The sequence below is a fragment of the Alligator mississippiensis genome, chromosome 9 (assembly GCF_030867095.1).
Source record: "Alligator mississippiensis isolate rAllMis1 chromosome 9, rAllMis1, whole genome shotgun sequence".
Taxonomy (NCBI): domain Eukaryota; kingdom Metazoa; phylum Chordata; order Crocodylia; family Alligatoridae; genus Alligator; species Alligator mississippiensis.
Window position 1 is genome coordinate 10439958 of NC_081832.1, and position 22907 is coordinate 10462864.

At 42.6% G+C, this 22907-nt stretch overlaps 1 long non-coding RNA gene across 6 annotated transcripts in view; it reads right to left on the reverse strand.

Annotated features, from left to right (window-relative positions):
• The window catches only part of LOC132252418 (uncharacterized), a 275583-nt gene that overhangs the window by 16866 nt on the left and 235810 nt on the right, over positions 1-22907 (reverse strand). For 5 of the 6 annotated variants that reach the window (XR_009464309.1, XR_009464310.1, XR_009464305.1 and 2 more), the window contains 3 exons: positions 13965-14068; positions 11632-11727; positions 9884-9957 (listed from right to left, as the gene is read on the reverse strand). This is a non-coding gene — a long non-coding RNA (uncharacterized LOC132252418). The remainder of the gene's footprint in view (positions 1-9883; positions 9958-11631; positions 11728-13964; positions 14069-22907) is intronic. The other variant, XR_009464308.1, reaches the window with a different exon arrangement.

Below are 22907 nucleotides of genomic sequence, written 5' to 3' on the forward strand. Positions count from 1 at the left end.
AAATTACAGTTATTCTACCATTTCTCTGCCAAGTATGGAATGCCTTCCCTACATGGTCTCTATTAATATAGCAATACCCAATTTCAGATGCAAGAAGCTGTGATAGAATCATTACAAACTTCATTTGTTTGATCAACAATCAGTCTGATTTACTAGAGATTAAAACGATATAAAGCTGCTGTGGTGAGGAGGGGCGGCAGTGGAATTATGAAAAGCAGATGGAAGCAGTGCTCAAAATAGGATATTCATGTAAGGCTATAGGGCCATTCAGAATGGGGGAGCCTGAATGAGTACTATACAAATTATACTTTAATAATACATTGTACTTGAGATCCAATTTTATCTGTTGAGCCCTAAGCAATTTGCAAACATAGATTAATTAAGTCGTACAGCTTCTTGTGAAGAGAGCCATATAGCTTCTTGCTGCTATTCTTGTAACTGCGATAAAACTGAGGAGCAGGCTTGTCCAAGGTCACAAACCTATATCACAAATTCAGAAATCCCCCTATGCTCCTCCTTCTATAACCACTATAGCTAGGGACAAACATTACACATAAGCCAGTTTAAGTGATCAGAAACTGGTTTACACCTGTAACAGAACAGCTGTTCAGTGCATATAAACCAGTTCCAAAATGGCTGAAACCAGTTTGAGATAAACCTGGTTGAATGTACTGTCAGAGTTAACTGATCTGGGTCAAACTGGTTCATGCAATGTCTGTCCCAGACCCCTTCCCAGTTTAATTTAAACCCCCAGCATCCCAGATGCTTTGCAGCCTTGGGCAGGGCTCTGCTTTCTGTTCCAACCCAGCATGGCTGGCCCCACCCCTGTGCTCCCTGGTGGGAGCTCTGGCAGAGATGGCAGGTACAGAGGCATCTGCCTGGCTTCCTCCTGCCCCCTCCCACTATCCTCCTTACTCAAGCAGGGATTCCCCCACTGCCCTCCCGCATAGCACGGACCATAGCCAGCATGTGGTATGCTAGCTAATGCTGAGAGGTGTCTGTGTAAGGCAGACAGGACAAGGCAGATAGGACAGTGTCTGCTTAGGGCTTTTTGGAGCTAATCAACAGGTAGCTGGTCATGTCCCTGTGGTCCTTCCTTAGAAAGAGCTGTTTAACAAGAGATCAAACTAATGAAAGAGGCTTTTGTTTTGTTTAGATGGGGGTGCTAAATGCTCTGTTGCTCCCTGTGTAACTCCCTGCTGTGTAACTAAATGCTGTCTAACTCCCTGCTGGCTCCTTCATTGGTCAGGAGTGAGGTGCAGGGGAGGACCCCTCCCTAATCGGAGCATCCCCTCCCTCAGCTCAGCACTTTGGAAGGGAAGGGAGGGCTGTTCTAGTACCCCTTGGCTTCTAGTCTGAGCCACTGCAGGCATGTGCCTGCATTTCCTCAGTCCAGAGGGAATGTCTATACAGTTGCAAACCAGTTCAGCCTGGCCAGGTTAGACTAACCAGCAAAGATTGAATCAATTCATGCTCAGGCTTTTTGGATGTCTGTCCCTAGCCTACAATTTTTTTCAAGTGTAGAACAGATACAGACAGATGCACACAAAATTATGGGGGAGAATGAGGAAGCGAAAACCTCTTTAGGCAATGTTGCATTAATTATAAGCCAATGGCAGCTCTTGGGCTGCCATTGGCCAAACTTCTTACAATGCCTGGATTGGCTGGTGAGCAACACTGCACGAGCAACACTGACCAGTAAAAGGGTTTCTTTGTGCTTGGTTCATTCATTTGCAAAAATCAATGTGGTATTAATCATTAATAGCTCTATCTAAACATTAATATGCACACAGTATTATCCTAACTATGAAGAAAATGGAAGAAATATAACTTTGGGGGAACATGTCTTTGTCAGGAACACAGCTTCTAGTATGAACCAAAATGAAAACTTCCATCATCTTCTCTTGATTCCATTATTCCATCTTAAATTTAAAAAAAATGTTCACAGAGTCAAATTCTGCTTTTAGTAGCAATGGCATCATTGAACAATAACCCCGTTTAAGTGAATGGATTGCACTGTAGTTATTAATTAATTGAATCATCTCAGCATTACACTGGTGTAAATCTTAATTAATGCATTTAGAATCATGACTTTAATCAAGCTGCTGTGAATTTACATTGGTTTAAGAGATAACTCAAATAAGATAAGTAAGAGCATAAAACTTGGCCCACATTTTAGCCTTATTGATTTGTGCACAGAACCCATATGAAAATAAACAAAGGCAAATAACATTTCCAAAGGTTATTTGAAGCATTTTATAGTTTTACTGGACATGTGTGTTCATACCAAGGATTTCTATGTCAATAAATTAATTACAGATTTCAAAAACAATGATAAAAGGAGGTGTTCTAGGTACTTCTATTGTCCCCATCATTGCAGCACCTCTCTCTCAGCCTTCAGTGTATTTATCCTTACAACATCCCTAAGAGGAAGGAAAAGTCCTGCTACCTCCACAGAGAATATATCCACCTGATACTGAATTGTACTTTGTAGGCATACAGAGTGGCTAAACAACTTGACCAAGAGCACAGAGGAAGACTGTCTCAGAGCAGGGATTTCCAGGTCTCCCAGTTTCTAGATAGTAATCTAACTACCAAGCCATCTTTCTGCTCTTACTCCATTCAGTTGTCTGCATTTAACAAGTAACTCCTTAGACAAATATATTTATGTTAAATGATATTTGTTTAAGAAATTACGTGGCCTGCTTAAAGAATATATATATTCTGTTACACACACACACACACAGATATATTACCATCCCTCATATTAAATTCTATAGGACTTTGGGTGGTTATTTGAACATGCAGTTTGAGTCTCTTCTCACTTTCATTGAAGCAAATAAGAATAACTAGGGCCTGTTATCAATTGCGATCTTGCATTTTTTTGTAAAAGATCATGAAATTAAGTGATTTTCAAGAAAAATGTAATTTGCAACAAAATGCCATGATATGGCTGCTTGCTGGGGAGTTCACCAGCAAACAGCCATATCATGGCATTTAGTTGCAACAAGATGCCTGCTGCAGGCTGGAGAAAGTGTTCCTCAGCTAGCAGGAAGAGCCTACCAGCCCAGGGAGGAGGGGAGGGTTGCAAAAGGGACAGGAAGAGGAGATAGCTTGGGGGACGGGAAGGGCTGTTTGCTCCTCCAGGTGGGAAAACTGAGTGGGGGGTGGGTTGGGGCTGGGGGGAGGGAACACATGTATGGAGGAACAAAGAGTCCCTCCCCTACCTAGTGCCAGCCAGGGCTATCTGCCAAGGCACCCTCAAACCCCCATGCCTCAGTTTTCCTGCCTGGAGGAACAAACAGATCCTCCCCTACCTGGTGCCAGGACTGTCTGCCTCTTCCAGGGAGGTGTGGGGGGCAGGGGAGCTGTGGGCCTTTCTGCAGCTATCAGAGGCCTTGGGTGCAAGGCCTCTCCTGCTGCAATTAAATCTGGCCCTAAATCTGCCCCCTCAGCCAATCACAGGGCATGGGAGGGTGCCTTGATCTGGGTGTGAAAATGGCGGCCATTGCCACGATCAGGCCACGATATTAGTGAGCTGGGCCTGCAGTATAAATGTGGTGGAGGAAAAGGGAAACAAGGGGCAATTAAATCAAAATATATAAACAATTGCAGGGTTTTCACTGTGCAGAATTTGCAGGTACATTAATGAAGACTCATTGAACACTTAAACCTAAATAAAGAAAAGTACATAAAAAATAATAGGGTTAAGACTGCTCGACAATAAATGCTTATGCAATTCATTTTATTGTCAAAGCCAACAAGAATATATCCAGTGAAGGACGTATTCCTAAATAATAAGAAAGTTCTGCTTTTTTCCCCCATAGCATTATTGGGCATTGTTTTTCCTTCCTGTTTGTTTCCCTTATGATCTAAAGATTTCCACTTTGATGGGGTTTTTAGAAAAGACGCCCAGAATTTGATGGGACTTTTGATATTTCCACTCAATCTATTATATAGTAGCAGAGCATTTATTTATGCTCCATTGTTCTCAATTATGTTAAGAAGAGACGCTTGGAATGGTTTTATAGTACAGACTTGTTCCGATTTGGGCAGCGTTCACTGAATGTGAAACAAGCATAGATAAATCTATATTTAATCTGTTCTTGACACTTGCCCATTAATACAATGTAGGGATTTTCACTGATATAAACATGGGTACAATATAAGAAACACGGTCAGCTTACCCTCTTCACCATTGCCTATGTATTATGAGGTAACAGTAATGGAAACAGCATATTTTGGTTAAGTTATACTCATTGCCTCTATGTCTACTAGGGACATTGTTTGAGATTCATATAAAATATGCAGCACTATTCAGCTGCTGATCTTTTCAGAGTTCCTTTGAAATATGATGTTGTGCTGTAGTTCAAAAGAAAAAAAATTCCCAGAGGAAAAATTCAGAATAAATAAAATATTTATTGGGTTTGCCACATAAACTAGAGCAGACCTGAATAAGGATATGATATGAAAGGGGCTGAGGTCACAGAGGAAGTGGAAGGATAGTCATTTAGCAAGTCCTGTTTCTAACAGAACAAGGCTGCTGAGGGAGAAAAGAAGGTGAATAAGAGACCACAGAACACAAGCGAGAGGAAATATCTCAGATATTATAAAACCCTGAAGGAAGCTATCAGATGATACCAGAAACCATACTGAATTGGAACTGTGACATGGTTGACACAAGAAGGCAATGACTCTAAAAGAGAACTGCAGGCTCAGTGTTAATACTCAGAGTTAATACACCAAAGATGAAGTAAAGTACCAATTCCTTCTGGAAATTAACCTTTGGAGGCTATAAAGAGAAACTCCATTCGAAAGCACTGGATGAGTTTTCCATAGCATGTTAAGTCTTTTGTAAATACCAGACTGTCCACTGCAGATTGATGCAGAGAGAGCTGAGATGACAGGCTCAGGGTACATCAGAAAAGGCAGGGGAGAAAGAAGAAGAAATGGGATAACTGGAAAAAGCAATGCAAAGTGAAATCTGAAGATGATTCATTAAAGAGCAATTAAAACCATTAAGAGGAACCTGAAACTCATGTAGAACCAGTGCCACAAGGCACAAACCTCAGTTGAAATTAAGAAAATAAAAAGGCACAGGCTAAGACTGACTAGCCTCTGTACAGCATAATAAATGGTAGCTGTCCAAAAGATCACTGTGGCGAGAGTTTCTTCTACACCCATGAACTCATTAATTGCTCATATTGAAAGAAATGTGGGACAACAACCTATCAATTGCTTGGTAATAATGATACATTTTAACAGACCTTCTCTTACAAACCTCTTTGAAAGACATTTTGCCTTGTTTCCTTCCCCATTTGACTAAAAAAAAATATTAAAATGTCTTTTATTTATCTAGTGACAGCAATTTCAAGCACAACTTACTGAATTTGCTGGAAACTACAGCAGAGAACATTCCTGAAAATATTTTGCAGAAAATACCCATACATGTATTGAAATTAATTCATACTGACAATGACTGGGCCCTTGCTTTCTGGAGATAATCTAGTGAATGAACTTACTAGCCAGCCGGGTAGAAGAGATGCTGAATTTTAAGAAAATGGTGCAGAATATTTGTAAAAGAGTAATATTCAACCACTCAGAGTACTGAAATAATGGTTTGATCCAGACTTTGAGCTCATGTACATAAACAGAGCAGCTACAGCTGTGCAAAGCTTTGGGTGGTGATTCGATTTGGAGGAGATTCAGCCCGATTCAGTGGCTGAATCTCCAAATCTGAATTGAATCAGGGGACCAATTAAAGGGTCCGAATCAATTCAAAGCTCTCTGAATCTTCGGAAAAGATTCAGAGAACTTTGATGATTTGGGCAGTCCCTACCACCTGCAGCAGGGAGCTGCAGCCGGACTTGGAGCTGATAAGTAGGAGGCAGTGGGGGGGGGCGGGGGGGGGCTGAAGGATGGGGAAGGAGATCATGGGGGGGACCTCTGCCAACCCCGATCCCCTGCCTGTTCCCCCAGCCCCCCCGACCCCCACCCGCTTCCCCCAGCCTCCCGCATGGGTGCCCCACCCGCCCCAGCTCCCGGCCCTTTAAAGAGAAGCCCCAACTCACTGGGTGCTGCCAGGCAGAGGGGCGATCCCTGCTACCCCATGTGGCATGGGGGGCTCTGCGTGCCCCCCCCTGCTCCCCCAGCCCTTCCATGGCTGCCCTGCCCACCACGGCTCTGGCCCTTTAAGAAAAAAAAATGGAGAAAAGCCCTGGGACTCACCACTCCTGCAGTGGCCTCAGGAGGATCATGAAAGAGCCCCCCACATGGTGCAGGGCAGCAGGGCTTGCCCTATGCTGGCAGAAACTGTAAGTGCAGGGGTTTTCTCGGGTTTTTTTTTCTTAAAGGGCTGGAGCCACAGTGGGCAGGGCAGCTGCAGGGGGGGGGGGCGTTGTGGGAGCAGGGAGGGTTGGGGGGACTTATGCAGAGCCCCCCACGCAATGTGGGGAAGTAGGGAGCAGTGGGGAATCACTCCCCTGCCTGGCAGCACCGACTGAGTCAGGGCTTTTCTTTTTTCCAAAGTGCCAGGAGCTGGGGCTGGGGGGGGATGGGCCTGGCCTGGCTAATTCAGAGATTCAGCAGCAGGTGACTCTCCAAATCATATTTGGCCAAATTGATTCAGGACACTGATTCAAATCACCAAATTGAATCACTGTCCTCCAAATCGGCCAAACCCGAATCCGAATTGAATACTAGCCACTTTGCACAGGCCTATTAGCAGCACTGATTCAGAGTACAAGCTAATAAAATAATACTTCTGATGAAATATTATGAATGAATCTACTCCCCAATAGATGCTAGCAAAAAAAAATATTCCGGAAATATCTTTAAATAAAGAATAAATGTGAGGACACTAATCCATTCAGGAAGAACATACAAACATAAAAAGAGATGAGGAAACTATGAGATAGAGAGATAGAAACATCCTTGTGATTTACTTACAAAGTTCTACTGAAAATATCAAGGAGGCAATTATTTTATGAAATACTTTTAAATTGTAGGGCCAAGTTTTGCAGTCTTTACTCAGCTGAAGAAATTAGTGGTATAACTCATTAAAGGAGAAATTTTCAGTTACTGCACCAGTGTAACAGCTCCTGAGTGGTTATTATAAGAACAACTATTTACATGCTAATTTATCCAAATATGTGGAGCACATAGGAGAAAATGCTCCCTTTCACAACAGAACCCATACAAGAGTTTTATTACAGTCTCTGAAATTTGCTAGAATCCTCTTTATTTGGGGTTGTGCAGAGTACTTTTGACTCCAGCAGAGTGCCTCAGGCACTGTGGCAATACGTTCAAGATGAGAGAAGCAGACTGTCCAGACAGATTATAAAATTGTTTTTTGTTTTGAGTGTTTGTATTCATCTGTTCTCTATCAGAAATATATTATATAAGCACCACTGCCATATTTATCTCAGCATGACATAACAATGAAATGACTGGGAAACCAATTGATGTCACTCTTAGGATCAAATCATACTTTCAGTATCACATCTGTTGTTCATTCATTTATTAGTCAATACCACAGTCACCTACAGTCCCTTAGCCAAACGGTGGGATGTGATTAGCATTTTATATACTTGGGGTAAAATTCAACCACATGCATAAAGGCAGTTCAAGGCCTATGGAAACATGAAGTACCATCTGATAGGGGTGTGTGAAGCTTCAGTCCGTGATTCAATTCAGAGAAGATTCATCCCAAATCACCGAATCTGAATTGAATCAGGAGAAGAAAAAAAAAAAGCTCTGAATCAATTTGGAAAGCAGTCTTTCAGGGGAACAGAAACTGAGAAGAGGAAAGATGAGCAGGGGGGAAAAGACTGACATCTGTAGCTGGTCCATGACTGTGATCTTTCCCTGAGTCCCCTTCCAATCACAGTGCTCTGGGGGAAGATGTAGAAACAGCATATAATCCTCTGTCTGCAGCATTTCTGTGCATTTTGAGCTGTTTCTGCCTGAACAACAGCATCTGAAAGATACTGCACTAGCTTGGCTTCCTACCTAGTCAGTCTTCTGTTCTTGGAAAGGATTGGATATAGCTTACTAACTAGAATCCCTCTACCTATCTCAATCCAATCCATTTCTTTCAATTTATATTTGTTCTTGTCCCCCTACCCCTTTTAAAAAGAAAGCTGTGTTTTCCCTGGCAGTAAAACCCCATGCACCTATCTTGTTGAAACTTGGAGGCAGCATCATGCCCTCAGAAGGGGCTAGCATCCCTGCTGTTTTCATCCATCTGCCTTAACACACACACGACATGAGTTTAGCTTTCAGCTGTTTGAGGTACAGTTTCCCAGAAATCCCTGCACCTAATTCCTTGAAACTTGGCAGAATTCATGCCATCAGAGGGGGCTACCATCCCTGCAAGATTTATCTGAATCAATCAAAAAGTAACAAAGTTATAGGTATTTCGGTGATTCCCCATTATAGTCTATGGTCAAATCTCCAAATCTCTCTGAATCAGCGCTGAATCTTCTGAAGCCATTTCAGCTGAATTGATTTGGGATGGTGATCTGAATCTCTGAATTGAATACTTCCGTATTTGTACAAGCCTACCACCTAAGTCCTTTTTCAAACATAAGAGATGTTCATGTTTTTGCATAAGGGTGAATTTCTCCCTCGCATCACAGATCCAAATCAGATTTTGCCTGCTCTCTGGGTTTTGATACGATCTTTACTTTTCTTACCATGCGGTAGCATATAGAAAAACAAAAAATGCTAAGGAATATACACAGAAACACACACACACATTTGCAAAATAATAAAACAGAAATGATGTATTCTTAGAAATGTGTGTGCAGAATTCTTACTGGATGTAATTTGTCACAGCTCTGTTGACAGCACTTAAGGATGTGATTCACTATGATCATTCCTATAATATAATGTCAGCCATATGCATGCAAAGAATACCTCACACAGCTAAAAGAAAACAAGTAAGTGCATTAATCATTGTAATCATAATTACAGACTCAATAAATCAAACTTGCAAATATCACAAATGAAGAGATGTTAGGAAGGGGGAGAAACTGGATGCATAGCCATCTAATAGCTGTAGCTTTCACAGAACTAAGAAGAAAAAAAATCTACCCCAATATTAACAAGTGATAGTGCACAGCAAAATGTTGACAATGACAGCAGCAAGCACAAGGCTCTGAGTATAATGTGTACTGAAAACAATGATTTGTGTAAAAGACAAAATTAGATTTAATACTTTCATGAAAAAGATGGTGCCTATAGAGCTGTTTCTCACCATTTTTATTTACTACAGTTTCTTAAGCACTTTATTACTGCATAGAAGTGGTTACATCTTTTTTAGCAAAATAAAGATTTTTGTCAAGGAATACATGTTAAATCAAGCCGCTTATGCAAACTGAAGATTTCTGGGCCTCATGTTACCATTTAAGGTATACAAATAAATGTTTAGATATGCATGTTATTTTTAACACTTGCCAAATTCTATTTAATGACAAAACCCCTGCAGCTTCCAAGTAGGAGCAAAAGTGAAACAGGCAATTTCACCTTCCTTTCGTATTTGATCTATTAGTTTCCACAACTATTTCTTGAAACGTATTCACCTCAGGAAATAGTTGTAGAAATATAATATAATAATATAATATATTTATTATAGGTAACTACAACTGCAAACAGTAGTACAGTAAAAGATATGCAAATATAATTTATTCAACAAATTCCCTCTCTTTATTTGTGAACTGCATACGCTTCATTTTCAGCTTTCTCAACTGTACTAACAAATTATTCACTTAATAGTTTCTTCAAATTATGCTTAATCTGCAGCTTTTCACAATGAGTTCAATAGTCAAAATTCAAGCTGTTTTGCTTGAGGATGTAAATTGCCTGTTTTTGTTTCTATTACCTGACGAAGGGTGTGGACAAGCATTCAAAGGAACGATGAGAAATCTTGTGGTTTTGTTCCTTCTGTAGGCAACCCTATTAGGAGAACACAATGCAAACATTAGAGAGACCAGGTGGATGCTGTGCAGCCTGTACTGCCCATGGCCCACAGCCAGGGGATATCCCAATGTGCTTTGCAGGCTCCCCTGGCTTATGGAAAGTATCAAGATCAGTGGAGTGCAGAGAACAATAGTGATCAGCTGGCTGCTTCAGGGGACCATGTCTCTTTGGGGAACTCCTGTTCACAATCTCTCCTCCCTCCTGCCCTGCTGTGTGGCTTTGAGAAAGGAGACCCAGAGTGTCTCCTCTCTCGTTAATTGCAGGCATGTCAATTTCTATTTCAGCAGCCTGTAAGGGCTGGTTCTTGGAAGCACAGGTGTCTGGGTCTGGATATGGGTCACGTGTGGGGAAACACAGCTGCCTCAATACTCTGTGCCTTGATGCAGTGGAGCCCAGCCTGAGCCACAGACTGTCTTCCTGGCCAGGGGGCAGGGGAGATCAATGCATGCTGGGATGCTGGAGGACAGCACTGTGGCTTTTGTTGGACAGCTAAATGTACATGCATTCATTCTCCTGAGAGAGACACTCTTCTGGGAGCCACTTCTACTTGATTGGAGTTAGGTTCATTTTCTCCTGGAACTGTCATTTTTGTTCAGGGGACACTGTGAACTTTTGTACACTTAGGGTTCTTAACAGGGGAACTATGCACCCTGGGTAGACATTAGTCTTACAACTGCCTTCAGGATTTCAAATCCTGAACAATTTTTTTCTGTGAATATTCTGCAAATTATGCTTAAAATGAAATTCCCTCCACACACACAGGGCCTAAGTGATCTTGTAGGCCGAAAGTGAAAAGATTTCAGAGGTAAAATCACCCTTGTGTGATCAGCGTTCCAGCTTTTCAGCTGGACAGCTCCTCTGCGGCCATACTGTGCCTACTGAATTCACAGGCTTTCCTTAGTTCATCACCAACTCGCCCCCAGTGGGGATGACCTTTCTGCACTAGGGGAAGCCCAATGGATACTATATTAGTGGAAAGCATGCACAATTGCCACATGAGCTGTAAACAAGAAAGTGGCCACCCCATAGACCTGGAGGAATTATTTTTTTTCATTCATTCTGCTTAAAAAAATGAACCAAATTCCTAGCTAGCACGGGACCTTTAGTCCTAAGAGTGGAGAAGAAAAGGCTCTATGATGACTTCACAATGTTTTGTTCCAGGAGATGGCCAGTTTGGTTCACATAATAAGGGAAAACCATCTAAACACAGTCTAAATTATGTAGAAGACTACTTGAATAGCCTGGGTATCATTGAATTCTTTGTACAACACAATCCCACCTGAAACCCTAATCTAACTAGAAAGGTTGGGGGCAGAGGACCTAAGTGAAGCTTGCTTAAAAGGTGTCAGAATTGGCATTCTAGTATCTGTCCTAGTGAGCCATTTTTACCTTGCTATATTTTAGCAGCTATTATATAACTAATACACAATTCCTTGTGACAATTTGGGGAAATACTGTTAATGAATTTAGAACAATTGAAATCTATATCTTCTGTCTCCTTCCTCATCTTAAACTTGTACCTACTCCTACTACTTAATTTAATTGAGTTCCTCATAAGCACCATCCCACCTTTCCACAAGAAAAAGTTAGGCAAGGTGAATCAAAGGGAATAGGTAGCTCATCTTGCTAACTTTCATTCCCGTCTCTTACCGGAGAGACGGTTCCACCTTCTTTTTTTCATTAAATCCCAGCTATGTAATTCAAGGTTAGATGAAGTTTCCTCATCCATAAATGGAAAATTCAATTCTAAATTTAGGAAAGTAAGAAGAGAGAAGTTCAGAAATTTGGCCCATTCTTTGCACTGCAGCAGGAGAGGAAGGACCTCACAGAATTAGTTACTAGTAAATGATGTATGGGTTTGTCAGACAGTTAATGCTGTGCTAGACACTTTCAGAAACTCGAATTAAATATTTAGTATTTTATGAAGGTCTGAGGTGTGTATATTTGCTTCAGCTTCTAGGTTCTCATTTGGGAAGAAGCGAAGAGGAAAATACCAGAATATTCTCTGTTCCTTCCCATTCTGTGTTCTTAACCTTTATTGTTGAAGCCAGAGGTGGATTAAGGTGTACTGGGGCCCCAGGCAAGCCAAAATTGGAGGACCCTTCCCCCCCCCCATGGGAGCTGGGCTGCAGGGGATGGAGATGGCTCCTTCTCCTCCTAGTGCTGGCCGGGGAGGCTGGGTGGACCCCACCGGGCGGGGTGGGGGGAGCACATGCCCGCCTCCTCTCCCTGCTCCCGCTACGGCTAAATGTACACACACACGCACACACAGGTATGCACAGACACAGACACGCACACTCTACTCTCACTCTCTGCCCATGGACACAGACACAAACACACTCTTCCTGCTGTGAGCAGACACACACACAAACACACACATATGTACAGACAGACAGACACACACTTTCCCATCACAGGACCACTCCCTTCCCCGACTCTCAAGCACATGGAGGCAGTTCTCCTCCACTCCCTCCTGCCGTGAGCCATCTACGGCTCAGTCTAGCTCCCCGCCCAGCCCCTATTACACTTACCGGCAGGGAGCTGCTGCCCAGCTGTTCATGCAGCCACGCAGATGCAGAGGGCCGAGCCGGGTTGGACCAGGCCTGCCATGCTGTGTCTCTGCGGGTGGGCACAGTATTGGGAGGGGTGGCTGTGGGGTGAGGCTGAGATGAATTTGGGGGGCTATAGCCCCCAAGGCCCTCCCAGTGCTGCTGCTTGCAAAGGCATGGTGCAGCATGGTGCTCCTGGCCTCGCCCAGCCCAGTCCCAACTGCCCCCGACCAGGTGGGAAGAGGCTCTTTCTGGCCTGGTTCAGCCCCCTCCACCCCAGGTGTAGCACTGCTTTTCTAGCCTGGCCCCAGCCCTGCCTCCCCAGCCCCATTGGTGGATGGGCCCTGCTTCCAGCTACCAGGGAAGCAAATGTGAAAGCCACAGTTTTAAACTTGGCACCATTTTTGTCTCCGTGCTGGGAGACAGAAATAAATGCTGAGTTTAAAAACCATGGCTTTCACATTCCTGGTGCTGAGCATCCCAGGGCCCTGAACTGGTAGAGGCCCCTGGGCTCTTGCCCAGCTGTCCCGCTCATTAATCCATCTATGGTTAAAGCACTTACTGAAAAATAGGACACAGTGAGACTAAAACCAGCAAGCAAGCCAGACAGTCTGTAGGGGCCTGTGCAAAGTAATGTGGTAGTCCTCAAATAGGTCTCTTAGGGTGCAGACGGATGTGAAATTTTTCATGTGATCTGGCTCCTGAAAGCCCTGTACAGCTATGATGTACCACATATGCATGGTTGCAGAGTGCTTTTAAAATGGCTGATGGTGAGAAAAATTAATCCTCATCAAATCAGGTATTGGATTAAGGCACTCTGCTTTAGAGCACTTTAGGGAAATTGTGCCCTTGAGGGTTCATTTTTCATGCGGAAAAGAAGCTGTCAGCAGGGAGGGAGGGGGAAGGAAGCAGCACAGAGATGGAGGTGGGGTGGAATGGAGCCCCCACACCTCACGGTGTCCCCCCAGCTAACCCTGGCTGGGGTATTGAAATGAGGGGACTCCATTTCACCCCATTCCCACCCCCCCAGCTCCAGCTGGGCCTCCTGAGAGCAGCAGCAGTTTCCAGCTGCTTTTTCTCGCCTGAGCTGGGGGAGGGGGGTTATGCAATGGAGCTCCCTCACTTTGCAAGCCCAGCCCAGCTCCCGCTCCCCCCAGTACCCCAGCTTGGGAGTGGCCATGAGATAAGGGGACTCCAAGGAGGTTGCTGGAGTGCCCCTGCCTGCTGGCCAGGGCCAGTGCAGACAGGCTCGATCCCCCTCCACCCAAGACCCAACAGGTGAACATCTGTTGGTTTGCCGAGGGGACTTGAAATCATGGCTCTTTACGTGAAGCACCTGAGTTAGAGTGGGGCTCTGAGCATCTGTGGCTCCCTTAGTGACTCCTCACTGGATGCTACAACACCGACCGACCCACACTACACGCAAAGCCATACCTCCTGGCTGTGACTCAGGCTCTGATGTCAGCTTTGTAGCATTTGTGGCCTCTGAAGACATCCTTTTTCCAAGTCAGCGAAGCAAGGAAGCAGCTGAAAAATTGCTTTTTAAGTGAAGAACAAAGAACAAAGTTACAAAACTACACTTCTGCAGAACTCAAATGTTGGTGCTGGAGTCAGATGAAATGGCTGAGGTGGTATCAAGGATGCATTTTGGTTGCAAAGATCACACTGGTATAAGGCTGTTATATAAGATTTCTCTTCTCTGTGAGATTTGGAAGGTGACAAAAACTCAATGGAGTTGTAGCACATTTGCCAAAGTTGGGTTAAAAAAGATAAGAACAGGAAAGGACCAGAGATCTGACTCCAACAGTCAGCAACTGATAATGCAGCTGAATATCTTGATTTTACAATGCTAGATTCTCATATATGAATGGCCCTGAACTTTGGTGAAGTTTTGAATAAAGACACAAACTTAGTGGTTGGCTCCAGTTTCTTTTAAGGACCAATGAGGATCAAAGAGCAATCTTAATCTCTGGAAACAACTTTGGGCCAAGGTGTATTTATTTTAAAAGTAAAAAATAGAAAACATATTTTGCATTATACAAAACTGGGCTTATGTTAAAGAATTTGCAGCAAGGCTTCTTTTTAATTTTTAGTTTTGTTTAGGAGAAAGGAAAAGATAAAGAAACTTAAAATTGAATTTCCATGTGAATGCCACACTGAATTAATAAAATGAGTACCAAACCTGTTTATATGACTCCAATTGTTACACAAATGGTTTTTAAATGAATAAACATAAGAGCATAAGAGAATGAAAAATCCTCCATTATTCATTAAAGACTTTTAGTGCTTCATTAATTCTGTTGCTATAATCCACTTCTGATTAGCCGGGTTGTTAAGCAGCCATTGTCAAGTGCCACTAAGTGCAAGGAATTTTTTTTCAGACTACATTGGTGTCATTTGAATGTAGTTAGCAACATCCCATCAGGTGTTACGGCCATGCCTGCAGGGTATAAATTAACTGTGACTTCTTTAGCACTTCAGGAGCACTCCTTTTTAATCATGTTTTCATATGAATTTTCATTTACACATAACACAGTAAAAAAGCTGTTAACATATTAAATTACATAGCAAGCCACCTTATCACATCATTAGTATAATATAAGCTAAGAGAGGCAAAACGAATTTAAATAAAAAAGAAAGAAAAGGAAAAAAAGATAAGAAAAGGGAAGGTCTAAAGGTCTAGTACAGAGCCTACAGAGCAGTTGATAGACTTCAGTTGGGATCAGATAAAGTGTTTAGTGGCAAAAATCCAGATACAGAACTTGGCATTCCACCTGGCTATTCAGGATGAATTACTCCTTGTGGGAAAGTTTCAGGGTCCCAGAAACTAATATTATCAGGAGGGCAGAGTCATGCATTCAGAGACCTGTTCTTTTGCAGTGATCCAGTTTATCTGTTTTTCTGGTCTCCTGCAAAACTGTCACTCAAGTCCTTCCTTTCCCAGAAAGAGGAAAGCCTCTGAAAACTTTGTGCAGCCTCAAACTGAGACCCAACCAATTCTGGGATTCATTGGATTTGATGGTTAAATCTTGCTGGGAGCCTGTCCTTTGACTTCACTGGGGCACATGAAGTCAAAGACCTTATGTTAACCCTAGAGACTACAGACAGAAAAAAGTCATTTGTGGTTTGCCCTCTTTCACAAATATATTGCCCTAATGATGGGTACCCCTGAACTTTCACTATGCATTTTCTACTTCGGGAAGAGCTTTGTATGTTTTGAAAAGTATTTTATCTAACCAAGGGCATAGAGTAGGTTGTTTAGGCTGGGGGAGATCGCTTGTTGCTTAGTTGCTTAATTGCTGGCCTTGCTAGAAGGAAAGCTGTATCAACAGAGTCCGGAGCTGGAAGGGGGGTTACTTGGGGGGGAGCTGGAAGGGGGGTTACTTGCTGGGCTTGCTATACATTTCATCACATCAGCAAGTTTAACCTGTTACGTAGCTATATAAGGCAGACGCCCATTGAGGTGTGTGTGCTTGCTTTGCGAACGATTGCCAAGCACCACTTTCTGCGCAGAAATAAAGATTAAGTTGGATCCTTCAACCCTGTGTGTTTATTGGCACAAGCGCACCGGGCACGAACTCACCGTTGTTTGGGGACAACACTAATACGCTATTTTATAAAATTCAATAATTTTTTCACACATTTTTCCTTTCCTTTAAATGCTGATGTTCAGGAACCTTCACTCGTTTCTTTCCAATACAGACTTTGCAACTGTTATCTGCTCATCTGTCTCCCTCAGGGTACATTTTGCAATGCATTCTATATGGCGCTATCTTAAATATTTGGCAGCTACAGCCACTAAAGGGATTGGCAGCCAGCTTGCTAACTAGAATCTCTTTTCATGAGTACATTAAACCTGTGCTCTATACAACCTGCACTGGTAGTCCACTGGTTTCCAAATTGCTTTTATTAGTTGTTGGGTTTCATTTAAAAGACCTAAACAGCCTTATGTGCTGCATGATAGGAAATAACACAAAAGGACTGCATGCTTCTAAAATTATAGCGGTTTCTTTTTTAAGAGGAGCTATTTATTGAAGTGATGCAACTGTTCAACTACCTAGAATGGAAGCTGCACATGTACTTGCTTCCTAGCATCTCATCCAAACCTTCTTCCTGCAACTTGTACTTTTCCTTCCAAGCTCCATTCAGGGTACTAAATGGACCTCCTTGCCTTATTTACAGTCAGACAAGGCACCTGAATTGAAGCCCCATCACTACAAATGGGGACAGCTGACAGGATGGTTCATTAGGAATTCACTCCCCCCTTCCCCCCCCCCCCCCCCCCGAGGCATATAGGCTAAATACAACCCCAAACCCTGCAAGCTAAGTACAGACAGTCAAAATCCCACAGATGAATCGATTCCATCTTTGCAGGTTAGTCTGAGCTGCATAGATTGAACCGATAAGCAAGTGAACAGACATCCACTTTTGATTCTGGAAATGCAGCCACGTGCCCACAGTGGCAAAGGAAGAAGCTGGGGGTGCTAAAGCATGCCTCCCTGCTCAGCTGGAGCAGAGAAATTGAGCCAAGATTAGCCTGCCCATGCTGCTAGGCAGGGTTTGCAGGGGAAGTGCAAAGCATCCTGGGCTGCTGGGGGACTGTGAGTTAACTTGAATCTGGAGGGGATCTGGGACAGAAGTTCAATAAACTGATTTCACCTAAATCAGTTAAGTCTGGTTTAACTTAAGATGGTTTTGGCCATATTGGAAGAGGTTAACATGCCCTGAATTTCTGTTCTGTTACAGATTTGAACCAGTTTCTAATTACTTATACTGGCTTATGTGTAATTTCTGTCCCTACCCATAATAGCCTGAGTGTATTAACCTTTCTACAGAACAGTGCAATCTTTACTGACTTCCATGTGAAAAGGTATGTTTTGGGTAGGGCTCAGAGCAATGGTGTTGGACTTCATGGATGGATGAACGTGTTAATCATTTACTGTTATATTTATGTTGTCATGGATTTTTTTGGTTAGATTTGAGGTAGACCCATATGTCTGCCCACTTATATTTTAAGTGCTTTGGGACAGGACTCTGGGGGTGCATCCAGATGACTGCAGATGTGCGGTATACACCACACACGCTGCATGTACAGGCGTTCCCTGCGCTGCTAATTTGCAGCACAGGGTTGGGGGAGGAGGCGGTTTGACCCTGGGAGATCCTGGGGTCAAAAAAAAAACCTGTGCCTAAAAAAAAAAAAAAAAAAATGGGGTGGCACAAACAGCAGCAGTGTCCACCCCAAAACCAAAGCTTGGCCAGCCAGTGCCAGGCTCTGGCTGCCTGCCAGGTTCCCTACTGCAGGATCACTGCGGCTGTAGCTCTTGGAGACCCTCAGGACCCCAGGTAAGGCTGCTGGGATCAGCACAGTTGCTGGTCCCAGCCTCCCTTACCCCACCTGGGCAATATGTGTATTTTCTGTCCCTACCCATAATAGCCTGAGTGTATTAACCTGTTACTGGGGAATAGCCTGTTACCAGGGAACAGGCATTCCCTAGGGCTACATAACAGCAACAGGCATTATGCCGCTGCTGTTCGTCCCCAGGGAAATGCACATTCCCACTTATGGGGACAGGCCTGGGTGGGGTTTTGGTCTGCATTTGGATAACATCTGGCACAATGGTAGTTTGTTCCATGATGGGCTTCTAGATGCTGCTTCAGTTGCAATGAACTTGAGAGCCATTAAAATGTACATATGTTCAAATGTATATTATTTGGAGCGTTAAAACATTTTAAAGCCCTTTTTATGTAATCCCCAGAGCAATTCGTGGGTGCCTGGGAATAATTCTATGGGGGAAAGAGTGGGGAGGGAACAGGCTCAAGTCAGCTCAGGGGTGCTTCTAGTGTCCGCCTGGCCTAAATGCTTGTCTCTTGTGGCCAGAACAAGAGTGAGGAAGTGGAGCTTGTTCCGTTGGCAAAGATTAAGCAGATATAGCCTAAATCATGGAGGCAATCAACTCCCATGGACAGATGTGGGGCAGTGAACTGCACAGTTTTAAAGGTCAATTAGCAATGTTATTCCCTACCTGAATGTTGTTCACTGGGTATTTACAAATTGACATTTCCACTTCATGCACTCCCAAAGTTTCTCGTATCACAGCATTAAGAAAAAACCCAGTTACCGTGCTGTGTGTGAAACAAGCCATTCCTAGTGTTTTTTTTTGGTTTTTTTTTTTTTCCCCGCATGGCTGTGGTTCTTTAGTTCCAGACCGACACATTAGATTTACAGGACATTTATAAAAAACCTTTATGCCAACTGTAGATAAACTGATGGGAGTCTAAAATGCCCTTTAAACATTTTAACACTCCAAGTAATCTACATTTGAATAGATATAAATTCTAACGGCTCCCAAGTTCACTGCAATTGACTGCAGCGTTGTCAGCTTCTCTGCTTTCAGAATCCTTTTTTACAAAGTCTGAGCAATCGCTCCCCAAAGAAAGATGGCTGAAGACAATATATCACAAAATGTATCCACCTACATGAGGCTGCAAAAGGCAGGCGGCTTGTCTAGACTCAAGCTGTCTGCCCCGGGAGTGCTGCCTCTGAATTAGATGATACACCTTTTTTTTTTTTTATTCCTTAAGAGCTGATTTTGCAAGATGCAGTCATCAGTGTTAATATATTCAGTTACAAAAGACAGGTGATAATATCAGCAAGTCTTTGGGTGAGACAATTTCCTCAGGAGCAGCATCCAGGAATCTATTACCCAAAGTCGCACAATTAGTGCTGCAGACACATAACATTAGCTTTGATACAAAGAGAAGCGTTTAATCTGAAACCTTATGCATTATCTTAACTATTTTTAGCTCTTTTGGTTGAGGCATCATTTTGAGACTCAATATCATTTAACTGATGAGTGAAAGAACAATAAACTGTTTCATGAATGATGCAGAGACGCAACACAAAAACTGCCGGCTTCCGTTCTTTTTAGATAGCGGTTTGTTAAAAAACTGCCTTTAAAGCCATTGTGTGCGTGCAATGCATTACTTTATTGAAAGCAAAGTGTAAGGCAGATGCAAGCAAGTTTCAGGTACGTTGGTTCTTTTTATTCCAGTGTTTTCTTCTTAAGGACAATATATCTTTCACTGTTTGTCTTAATGAAAGCTTTCTTCCTCTGCTTGTCTTGCCTATAAATCTTGTCTACAGTAGGAAATTCCCTGCCACCTCTTCACTTCCAGGGGAGGTGGGTACCTGACTCTAGGTTAGACAGCAGCAACCGATGGAAGTCTGGCTGAAATCTTGACCTCCTTGAACCTGATAGCAAAGTGCCAATTGACTTTAATAGGGTTGGGATGCTGTTCCCTCACGTAGGTTTATATTTTCTTCAAATCAGTTTGCTATTTGCAGCAGTTTGTATGCTACAGTTCTGACCCTGACAACTGCCAGCAGAACTGAGCTTTTTGGTAGCGACAATGGGGCATTTGGGGCAAAAATACTTTGTAGACAAACCTCTCGCTCCTTCTGGGGCAGCTCTGTCTGTGCTCTCAACGCTTTTGTAAGGGCCAAACACTGCCAGCGTTAAGTTCTCCAAATGTCAGAACTTTGGTCTTGGTGTAACAGTGCGCCACCAAGACCCCCATTACCCGGAGAGGAGGTAATGTGGGGTTATTACAGCCTCACCCTATTCTCTGTTTCAGTTCCATAGTTGTTAGGGGCTGGAAGGGACCTTACAGATCCTCGGGTCCAGCCCCCCTGCACTTGAGCAGAAAAGATTGCCGGGATCAGATGACCCCAGCAAGATAGGCGTCAAGATGTTTTTTGAAGATCGCCTCATTGTATAATGTACAATTGGGGACAGAGGCACACAGTGTCATATTCATTGACACCATTGTGTTCCCTCTCACCCCCAAGCCCGTTGCTGCAAGGGTCCCTGTGTTTAGCGGTGCAAAGATGTGTTGAAAACACCTTCTTGGTTTTATAGTTCTCTGTGGCTGCCATGGAGAAGTTTGGTGTGAGGACATCAGTGGCAATAGGCCAGATGATTTTATCTTAATTTTCAGACACTTCAGGGCAAGTACGATGCCCTAAATTATGCATAATTTAATTCCTAACCAAGGAGCAAAATTAATTCTTCTTGCCAAACACTGATTGCTTGTTATCTTAGAAATTGCTTAAAAACAATTATGGAAAAGTTCTTTTCTTTCTTTTTAAACATTTTTTCCCAGATTTTTTTTCTTCTATTCATACGTACAGGGAGATGATAATTAAACACTGAATGTAATAGTCTTCCAATGATTATATCTTGTGAATGAGACATTTATTTATGCAGTACTTTGATTTCACAACGTGTTTAAAATGCATGGGATAGGCTTTCAGAGTCGCTTGTGCATAATACACTGCTTTAAAAATAAGTCACCATATCATTTTTTACTTAATGCTGAAAATCCCATGATCCCATTTTCTCTGTCACCAGAGCAGGATAAAAGAATTCTTGCTGTGAAATGCTCTTTCTTGAGGAATCCATTAAAGTTTAAGTTTGTGTACTGTATCAAGCAAGGTCTGTGTTCATTTCCCCAGAGCAGACCACAACTTCTGTGTGTCACTTTTAGTTTTGGGAAGCTGCATTTATAGCAAGAAATTGTATAACCATCTCTTTTTAGAACTCCCTGACTAATGGCGGCATTAAGACTACAGGAGAATCAATGCAATTTGAACACAATTTACTAATTGGGGCTGAGTAACAAGAAAGAACAAAGGGAAAAGGAAGACTATTGTGTAAGACTTAGAGTACATTTAGCTCTTGATAGGCATATCAGAGATTTCACTCAGAATGAATTTGGGGAATTAACTTGAGAGACCAAAGCAAGCATTTAGCTGAACATTTTCTGTGCTATTTTTCCCTATGCATTGTTTAATGTAACCATCTCAACAGTTATGCCCACGCCTATGTTTCAAATGCAGGTACATAATTAAGCATGAGCAGAGAAAATTAATATATTAAGGTGTTTAAATTTTCTAGACACTAAGGTGTTCAGCATTGGACATTATGGGTGCGTGTACACAAGTGCGGAGACTGCTCTGATGTGGTGTAGTCAGAGCAGACTTGAATAATCTGTAATTACCACGCTCCCACCAGCCTCCATGTCTCATGTATCAGCAGCCCCACGTTTCAGAATGGCGGTGGGGGTGCTTGAATAGACTTTAGTGCAAGCGCCCCCCCCATTTTGAAGTGCAGGGATGCTGTGGCGCTTTCATTCGAGTGGTTCTCAGAACCGCTCCAATTAAAAGGGCTGTCCCCCCACCTCCAGAGTACATGTAAAAGTCCCATAAGAATCTTGTCATGATCTTTAGAACCACATACGTCAATAATAGTCATTTAATAATAGAAGCATGAATGTGGATTAAGGTAGAAAGAATATTTTTGTTGGAGGGGCAAGCTTTGAAAAGTATGAGGGCCTTGTTACATGTTGCACTTTGAAGTGTTCAAATATTGATCAATACTAGTGCTAGCTCAAGTTTAGAGCAGTCACAGTCTGTGACTAAACCATCCCAGCTAAGTATTTGCTCATTTGCTCCTGAAAGTGGCCAGGGATGGAGGTTCCACAACTTCTCTAGGTAGCCTGTTCCCATGCATGATCACTCACATAACCAACACGTTCCTCCTAATCTCCAGCCTAAATCTCCCCTGATGCAGCTTGAGGCCACTGCTTCTAGTCCTGTCCCCAAAACCCACAGAAAAAAAGCCCATTTCCATCTTCTCTATAATTGCCCTTCAGGCTTTTAAAAATGGTGATCAAATCCCACCCCCTCTCAGTCTTTCATTCTTCACACTAAATGACCTTAGTTCTTTTGAAGTTGTCCAATTAAGAAAAGCAGGAAGTGAAAAAAATAATGTTCCTATAGTAATCTTAATTTAGCCACATCATGCATCCAATGTATATTCTGTATACCTAACTTCTTGCTAAATACCAAACATTTACTTTTTTCTACAAGCACTGGTAGACATCATTCTATAAATCATGTATTAATATTCTAATAAAGTACAGATTGTCCCCACAATTAAACTTTTTTTCTTGATTCCATTATTCTGTACTTTACAGAGAGCTCTACATTTTAAAATGCTACCACTAAGGCCGTATTTCCAGTTTCCTCCGTTATGCAGCCGTATTATGGTAGGAAACTGTTAAGTTTGATGACTGATGACATGATATAATGTGGCATGTTATGAAATGCAGTAATGCAGTATGTGAGCCAGGGAATTTGAAGACTTAAAAAAAAAAAAAAAAATCTTTTAACAATACTGCTTCCTATTTCTCTCCCCCACCCCTTTTTGGAAAGGGCATGCTATCTACAAAATCAAATGGGTTTTCTTCAAGCCTTTTTCAGTGGAGGTAGCAGCTCAGTATTATGAGAGGCAGAAAGTTCAGCTAATGTGCTCA